General features: G+C 43.3%; 1 pseudogene across 1 annotated transcript; it reads right to left on the reverse strand.

Annotated features, from left to right (window-relative positions):
* Positions 1–1,049: 1,049 nt before the first annotated feature.
* On the reverse strand, positions 1,050–3,102 carry LOC311500724 (annotated as a pseudogene). The gene is made up of 3 exons: positions 2,565–3,102; positions 2,151–2,329; positions 1,050–2,034 (listed from the first exon to the last, which is right to left on the reverse strand). The product of its transcript is annotated as an uncharacterized misc_RNA (transcript).
* Between the last annotated feature and the right edge of the window lie 6,493 nt (positions 3,103–9,595).

Here is a 9,595-nt window from a genome sequence, read left to right on the forward strand (position 1 = left end):
ATCTTTTTCCTGAGAACTTTGTTAAAACACACACAGCAGCTCATTTACCTATCTGGTGCATCAAACAACAACATGTTGTGTTTTCAGTCAGAGTTACAGTCATGATTCATGAAACCTGCTGAAGGTGTTGAGGTCTGGAAACATATCAGATATGTGGTTAACAAATATAATATGTCAGTCCATGATCAGCTGTCAGTGATTATCACATTAAGACTGTGTTTCAGTGATCAAGCTGAACAATGTCACTATCAATATCACATTATCATCATCAATATCAATCAGTCTGGGAGATTTTCTACTAAAACATCCAACTAACAAACATGCATGAATAAAGAATGTAGAAAGTGCTGAGTTTGTTTTCTGTTGTCATCTTTATTCGCAGAGATAGAAACAGACTGAATGTTTAAACATGGATGTTACGGCCCTAGTGCTGCTGTAGTTTGTTGCAGTCTGTTTCTGTGTCTCTCCCCACTCTCCTCCTCCAGGTGATCGCCCCTCCTCTGACCAGCAGCTGGTTCCACTCAGGTAATCAGCTGATCATGGTTAAAGAGTGGGGGAGAGGTGTGGCCTGGAGAGATAGAGCTGGTGAATCACAGTGGTTGAAGTGTGAGGCTGTTTTTGTTTGTTGGTGACTGTTTTTCTTGTCTGTGATGTACTGGCTACTCCTTTCTGTGGAAAAGAGGGTGTATTAATCATTCTGAGTTTTTGCTTTGGTTCGTTTTACCTGTCGGATTTCCCCATGTCCTTTTTCCCCAGACTGGCAGCGCCTTTAGTTTGTTTATAGTTGTTGAGTCTGGTCTGTCCTGTTTGGTTTGTGACCGGCGTTTTTAGTTGCCATGCGTGTTAATTTTGAATAAGGAGTTATTTTACACACAGTAATCAGTCTCTGAACTATTTTCTTTTGTTTTCCTCCCCTCATCCCCTGGTTAAACAGTTGGGAGGTAACAATGGATGATGAGCAAATGAAACTATTTTCAGACAAGGAAAGCTGCTGAATGACAACCTCAAAAACAGCATCATATTTCTCTTTTCCTGCTTCTTCCTGCATGGACACACTAAAGTGATCAGAGTCCACACTGCTGTGTGAACCAATGGATGGGTTAAATGGAGAGAAAGAATTCCCCACTGAGGGATCAATGAAGGAGAAAAAGAATCACATCATATAGACCTTTAATTGAATCAATGATCAACAACAGTTTTATTTAGCACTTTCTAAGCAACAAAAACTATAATAATCACACATTCAGATCCACTCTTCTAGTTTAGAAACTGTCACCCTGCACAACGCTCAGCTTTAGAAAGAAACTTCTTCCTTGTTGGATCTCTGCTGTCTCAGTGTCAGCTGTACAACAGTTGGTGATCAGCTGGTTTAAAAGGAGGCAACATGCAGCAGACTTCTGCCTGGATCTCTGTGTTCTGCAGTCAGAAATGACAGCAGCACCACCTGCTGGCCACTGCCTCCTACTACAACAACTAAACTAAAACTTCTACTTCCTGCCTACATGAAGCTGACTGTGTATATGCTGTCGTTATTCATGCTGTTCATTTGGTGATTCTTCAACTGCATTCTGCAACAACACAGTGAGGCCAGAAGCTTGTCTGTGGTTCCTTTCCTAATGAAAATGTACAAAATCAAGTCTGCAAGAGGACTCAACAGAAGAAGAATGTCAGACACAATGATGAAGCTAGAGCTCAATCTGTTATGCCCTACCAGTAACAGAATGACAGTGGGCATGAACATGAGTGTGTAAATAAGCAGCACTACGACCAAAACTGCCACAATTCTTCGTTTTTCATCAGAGGAGACACAGGGATGTAGACAGGGCTTTAAGAGTCCCACCCAGGAAGAAGATGAACAGAGGAAGGGGGAGGAGGAGAAAGACGGCAGAGGTGATTTCTATAACAGAACGAACCAGGAAAACTGCTAGGGGGAAATAAACAAGAGGAAGGATCCAGGCTAGGACAGTGACCACCACAGAGGTCTTGATGGTTCGTCTGAATCTGTACCACATCGGCCAGGCGATAACCAAATACCTGTAATGAAAGACAGACACACATAGACAGTCTTTGAGGAGCATCAGAATTATATACTAATAAAATGGTTAGACACAGACGTAGATACACACAAACTGGATCAGACAGATAGTTACCTTTCTAGGGAGATACACACCATGAAGCCAACGCTGGACGCCAGACCATAAACATAAACATAAAAGAAAATGCTCAGGCATTCGTTGTTTGCCACCCAACCAATCATGCTGCAGAGCTGAATGATGTCAGAAATGAGGAGGTTGATGATGTAGACTGGAGCACCGTGATCCTTTCTGACCTGCAGGAAAACATTGGTAAAAGTAACTAAAGCAGTTGTTAACATGTTCTGAACTTCACCTCCTCCAAATATGACATCTGGCTCTGCCCAGAAACTGCAGTCAGAGACATTTATCCATCTAAGAACCAGATGTACCAAGACTTTTACACCAGAGACGAGTCAAAGACAATCATTTACTGACAGACTTTACACAACACATCATTATAAATACATACATCTGTTATAATGGACTCACCAGAGAAGAGAGTAAGTAGATGGCCACGAGGATCAAAGGAAGGCTGATGCAGATGACGATCAATGTAAAAACATACACGATGAAGGCTCCTTTGCCTTCATAGCAGTCATTAGCAGAGCAGAATCGGAAGCAGTTGAAGCTGATGTTGTTTTCATCATAACTTCCATTCCATGAGTTGCTGATGTTGAAATGTTCCATTGTTCAGTGTGAATCCTGGTGTTTGAGAGATTAGAGAGATTATCTATCTGATGTCATTCAGTGATGTCCATGAAACTTTGAGGTGTACGTTGAACACAGTATACCTTTAGTACAGTATAAATGTTGGAGAGAAACAAGGAGGAAGGAAGAAACAACTGCAGGATAAAGGTGTTCACTACGTATGTGAACTGAATCAGCAGCTTTTAGCAGAGGAGCCTTCGGCACTAGTTATTGAGGACACACTGAAAATACAGCAAAGCCCACAGCAAAATTGCTAATATTTCTTAAAACGACTGCTTGAACAATTCAATGTTACAGCGAATTAAATGACAAAGGTACCAGTCACTTGTCATTCAAACGTGGCATTCTCTGCTTTTTTTTTTTTTTTCATTTTGCAAATGTTGGTTTATTTTGACACGGAAATATTTGATGTCTTCACTGTTGGTTAGAGAAAACAAGTGTTTGGAAGTTGTACCTTTGGGCTCAGACTAATTCTTGATTCAGATTTGTCTCTACTTTCAGACATTTGCAAACTGAAACATCTTTGAGTGAAAAATTAAACAGCAGTGTATTTTCTAAAGGAAATACTCAAAGTTATATTAAAAAAAAAACAAGATTTCTAAATGATTTCAGTTATAATGGCAAAATCCTAATTTGATATTAATCAAATCCATTCGCCGACTGTGTCCTTTCTGTGTGGAGTTTGCATGTTCTCCCTGTCTCTGCATGGGTTTTCTCCGGGTACTCCGGCTTCTTCTCACCATCCAAAGACATGCTGGTTAGGTTAGCTGGTGATTCTAAATTGGCCGTAGGTGTGAGTTTGAATGGTTGTCAGTCTCTCTGTGTTAGCCCTGTGATAGACTGGAGACCTGTCCAGGGAGTACCCCACCTGTAGACCAATGACAGCTGGGATAGGCTCCAGCAGACCCCATGACCCTTAACAGGAATAAGCGGGTACAGAAGATGAATGAATGAATGAATGATATTAATATATAAATAATAATTATTTAATTAAACAATCATTTTATTTTTACAATCTGCTTTTAGTAAAATATTTGTCAATTCATTTTCTGTAACAATGAATTATTCCAGTGCCGCTTGTACTGTAGGGAAATATAATTAATGAAAAGGTAACTATTTATATTCTCTATTTTATGAGGAGAAATCTCCACTAGTAAATTAAGAATTAAGAATATTTCCTTCTGAAATGTAAAATATTTTGTAAAAAGTTCTCAAACTGCACCGCATTTAATAGATACAGACATTAATTCAGATTCACCACTGATCCACGGGTTCCAAAGTCACATGGGCTACACGTACTACGCATGCTTTTACTTTTGGAGGAAAATGTTCAAATGAAATAAAATGGAACCGCTTTCACTGCAGTATTCTTCACACCTACTGTCCAAAGCTGCTCTGACTGTGAAAGTTTATAGATTTACTGATTCTTAATAATCTCTACATGTGAGAAAAGAAATGTTAAAATAATTAGCTTTAAAAGTAGTCCGATCTCACCAGAATGAGTTCCTCCCACTAGTATTGGTTCTGTCCTCTGCATCTAAACAGTCTACAGCAGAATGTGACACGTAGCAGGTTGCTGATCATTTAAATCTGCTCGTATGAGGAAATGACATATGAGGTCAGATGTGGTCATGAAATGTACAGATGTACAGAATCATCATGAAAGACGTCAGCAGATATTCTTTCAACAAAACATCCTCCAAGAATCATTTAAAACTTCAAACTTATACAACAGACTTTCTATCAATCCAGTTTGAGGGTTTGTTTCACCTTCTTTATTTTTATGTTGCACCAAATATTTCATACATAACAGAGATGCAGTGTGAACAAAACTAAAAGCTGTGAGTTTATATTATTATATTCCAGTAATTTTGAAAATCAAGTCAAATATTGAGGCGAGGGAAACACTAAATGTTTATACATTAGATTATTATTCTTTTCTTTGAAACATTTCAAATACGATGTTGGAGAATTTCCTTTCTACCTTATATAAAGAATAAAACTATCATTCTGTTATTTACTGACTTATGGAGTCATGATTTCCACATGTTTTGAGCTCAGTGACAGATAAACAGCGGTTCAGTTGTCTTCATTTTTATCGGGAGGAAAACTTTATATCAGCGTGAGAAGTTGCTGCTGTGTCTTTAGAAAAACCTCAACCCCCTGAACTGACAGTCCAGAGACTATACACTGATGCAGGGTTACTCAACTAAACTCAAACCTCAACCAGTTTAATCCACACTGATAAAAACCTGTGGTTGTCTGTCTATCTCATTTTAAGCTGCCTGTCATCTGTGGTGTAATGAAAGATGGAAGAGGAAGCAAAGAAAAGAGAAGGAAGGAAGGTGTGGGTGATGAGAACTGAGATGAACCAAGAGAGATAGAGAGGGTTAAGACACACATTAATGGACAGAAGTACAATGACATGGGCCATGGTCTTGTTTGTGAACCTATGTTATAATAACTACCGGGCTTCCTCCCACTGTCCAAAGACATGCTGGTTAGGTCCATTGGTGATTCTAAATTGGCCGTAGGTGTGAGTGTGAATGGTTCTCTGTCTCTCTGTGTTAGCCCCGAGATAGACTGGAGACCTGTCCAGGTTGTATCCCGCCTCTCGCCCAGTGACAGCTGGGTTAGGCTCCAGCAGACCCCGCAACCCTTCACAGGAACAAGCGGTTACAGAAGATGAAGAAGCGTTAATGCATTGTTACCTCCCAGTAAAGTGAACCTGACAAGATCCATCCTGATTATAGGAAGGAAAATACAAATTATAATCCAACTGTCTTTGCCTCTATAGCAGCCATATGTGGTGGTGTAGCTGTCATAATTGTAATCATTCATTTTCTGTAACCACTTGTCATGGGAGAGGAGCTGCAGCCTATCCCAGGTGTCCTATTCCTGGCCAGGTCTCCAGTCTATCACAGGGCTAACACAGAGAGACAGACAACCATTCACTCTCTCCCCTACGGCCAATTTAGAATCACCAATGAACCTAACAAGCATGTCTTTGGATGGTGGGAGGAAGGAAGAAACAACTTCAGACTAGAGGTGATGCAAAAAGCCCCACAGGCCAGGGCACGTCTGCCTCAGAGAAACGTGAACCTCCCCGATCTAATGAGCCCTACAGAGACGTGGGGATGGAGTCACTTCCTTCCATGATGAAACAGGAGAGCCGTGCAGGGCAGAAGGAGGATCCTGTCATCAGCCCTGTCTTGCACTATAAGAGTCTGAACCAGAAACCAAGCCGCATTGAGAGGATCAGTGATCACTGGTGTTGGAGGAGGTTAGTGATAAAAGATGGTATCATGTATCGCTGCATCTGAGACTGCCAAAGGGGAATAGTGGAGCAGCTAGTACTGCCAGAGAAGCTGCGGGAATCAGTCAAGACGGCTCTTCATGACGACTCAGGGCACTTGGGTTTTGAGAGGACGATGCAGATGACAAGAGACAGATTTCACTGGCCACGGATGTTCCAGGAGATAAAGGCATGGTGTGAGCAGAGTGAGAGGTGCTGCCTCAGAAAGACCCCAGCTGCAGGTGTCAGGGCTCCCCTGGTCAGCATTCACAGCAGTGTCCCCATGGAGCTCGTATGTGTGGACTTTCTGACTCTGGAGAAGTCGAACGGTGGAATAGAAAATGGCCTCATCTTCACTGACCACTTCTTACGCTATGCACGGGAACACTCCACTCAAGACCAAAAGGCCAGCACTGTGGTCAAAGTGCTGCAGAGAAACTTCTGCTTCTTCTTTCTTGTGAAATTGCATGCAGACCAAGGGCGCAATTTTGAAAGTGCTGCTGTGAAAGAGCTGTGTAAGTGTACTGGCATTACTAAAACCCACACAACCCTCTATCATCCCCAGTACAATGGGACCACTGAAAGGTTTAACTGCACCCTCATGAACATGCTTGTGACATTAGAGCCTCAACTGAAGCCCTGGTGGCATGAGTATGTGGATGCAATGACCCACGCCTACAACTGCACATGTCACGACTCTGCTGGATATCCACCATACTTCCTGATGTTTGGCAGCCATCCCAGGCTCCCTGTCGACCTGATCTTCAGGCTCCAGACCACTAATGAGCATTTTCATCACACATCACTACACGCCACACTCTTATTCATTCTTCACTTGTTTATTTTGACTCCAGGGGGTTCAGCGATTGTCGCTGTTTTTCCTTGCAGGCCACCGTGTTTCTCTATTACTTGTAAGGTAACCACACCATAAATGGCTCTCTGAGTATATTCTAATATTTGGACTATTAACAGTTGTAAAATTGTTCTGTGTGAACGGTATGTGTGCTGAGACGAATATGAACGGTCAGAGGAAGTTTAGGAATGTATATCCTTATTTAACTTGTGATTTTTTGTGCTTATGTCGGTCGTGACTGTGGCTAGTTGTAAGTACTATGTGTGCTAGCTTCCCGGTTCCAGTTGTCTGTGAACCTGTAGAAACACAGCGCTTCATTGTAGATGTTATAGAGTTGTTTTATACAACATACTCTGATGTAGAATGTTTCTCTGTTGCTTGTAAGGAGATAGACAGATAGATAGATAGATAGATAGATAGATAGATAGATAGGTTTTATTTGTCACATGCACAGTTATACACAGTACAATGCACAGTGAAATGTATTCTTGTACCTGCAGCCAGTAGTAAAAAAAATAGAAGTACTACAGTAAAACAGTAGTTTACACACAAGGTAAGCAATATAAGTGTAATGTACACCGAGAGAAATAGAAATACAGAATAAAATACAGACTGCATACATTTACAGTATTTAGCAGCTGCATGAATAAAGTGCGGTGGTGCAGTGGTATTTAAGTCCGGTTAAGGCTCAGAGTTGAGCAGGTGGATAGAAACTCTTCTTCAGCCTCTCAGTCTTTGTCCTCAGGCATCGGAAACGCCGTCCTGATGGCAGTAGAGAGAAGAGAGAGTTTATTTATTTATTTATTTTTCTCTTCACCCACCCACCCACACAACACGTACAACTAGCACAGTTTATTTTGTTCAATGTTCTACACTGTTTTTGTCCTTGTCTTGTAAGCACCTTGCTTGTTTTTCTAAAAAAAAAAAAAGAAAAAGAAAAGAGAGTGTCCGGGGTGACTGGGCTGGTTCAGGATCTTCTTGGCCCTTAACCTGCAACGTTTGGTGTAAATGTCCTGCAGGTTGGGGAGGGGGGTTCTGATGGTCCACTCCGCTGAACAGCCCACCCTCTTGAGGGCCAGGAAGTCCTGCCTAGTACAGTTTCCCATCCAGGTAGTGATGCTCCCACACAAGATGCTCTCGATGGTGCAGGTGCAAAAGTTCCTGAGCACCTTGAGAGGGAGCTTAAAGTCTCTGAGGCGTCTGAGGAGGTAGAGATGCTGTCTGGCCTTCTTCACGATGGTGTTCAGGTGATGAGTCCATGACAGGTCCTGTGAGATGGTCACTCCCAGGTATCTGAGGGTGTCCACTCTTTCCACCTCAGAGCCACAGATAATGAGTGGATGGAAATCCCTCTACTGTTTCCTGCTGAAGTCCACAATCAGTTCCTTTGTTTTTCTGATGTTCAGCAGGAGGTGGTTCTCCCTGCACCAGTCCTCCAGGTGGGAGACCTCCTTCCTGTAGGCTGACTCGTCGTCGTGGGAGATTAGTCCCACAACAGCGGTGTCGTCAGCATACTTAATCATGATGTTGGAGTCTGAGGTGACCTCGCAGTCACGTGTGTACAGCGAGTACAGCAGAGCCCTGGGGGGATCCAGTGTTGAGAGTCAGGGGGGCTGAAGTGTGGTGACCCACTCGGACCACCTGTGGTCTGCTGGTCAGGAAGCTGTAGATCCACCTGCACATGGAGGAGTCCAGGCCCACGTCATGCAGCTTAGCAGCTAGTCTGGAGGGGACTATGGTATTGAATGCTGAGCTGTAGTCAAAAAACAGCACTCTCACATAGTTTCCCTTACCAGTGTCCACATGGGAGAGGGTCTTGTGGAGGAGGAGGTTTATGGCGTCATCTGTAGATCTGTACGGCCGGTATGCAAACTGTAGTGGATCCAGGGTGGTGGGCAGTGTGGAGGTGATGAATGTCTTGATCAGTTTCTCAAAACATTTCATCACCACAGATGTGAGGGGTATGGCCCTGAAGTCATTGGAGCAGCTGGGGTGTGGTTTCTTTGGGACAGGGACTATTATGAACTTCTTGAAGCAGGTTGGGATCACACACTGTCTGAGTGAGAGGTTGAATATCACTGTAAACAGAGGTGCCAGCTGATCAGCGCAGGTTTTGAGGACACGCCCACTAATCCCGTCTGGTCCAGCCGCTTTCCTGGTGTTCACACTTTTAAACGCCCTCCTCACGTCGCACTCCGTCACAGTAAGTGTGTCCTCCCCATCCGGCTGGGAGCGCAGCAGGCAGTCGGTTTCCCGACTCAAAGCGCGCAAAAAAGTTGTTCAGTTCGTCAGCCAGAGAAGCGTCGGCACTCACCGAGGGGGTGGGTGCTGCTTTGTAGTCCGTGATTGTGCGTAGTCCCTGCCGCAGTCCCCTGGAATCAGACTGTTCCATCAGTTTCCGGAGTTGTAGGCAGCAGTGCGGGAACGCAGAGCGTCAAGGACAGATCGATCCACCCACGGCTTCTGGTTGGGAAAAGTCCTGATGGTTCTCCTTGGCGTGGTACCATCCACAACTTTTCCGATAAATCCCACAGGAGGTGAAGCCGCCAGCATATGTGACGTCTGTGAAAATAAACGGCCCTCTCAAAGCCACAAATAAATTGCCACCGTGTGTCCGGCTCGTCCCTCTGCATTACACCCACACAACAACATAAAAATAAAAAA

This window comes from Chelon labrosus (assembly GCF_963514085.1).
Source record: "Chelon labrosus genome assembly, chromosome: 15".
Classification (NCBI taxonomy): Eukaryota; Metazoa; Chordata; class Actinopteri; order Mugiliformes; family Mugilidae; genus Chelon; species Chelon labrosus.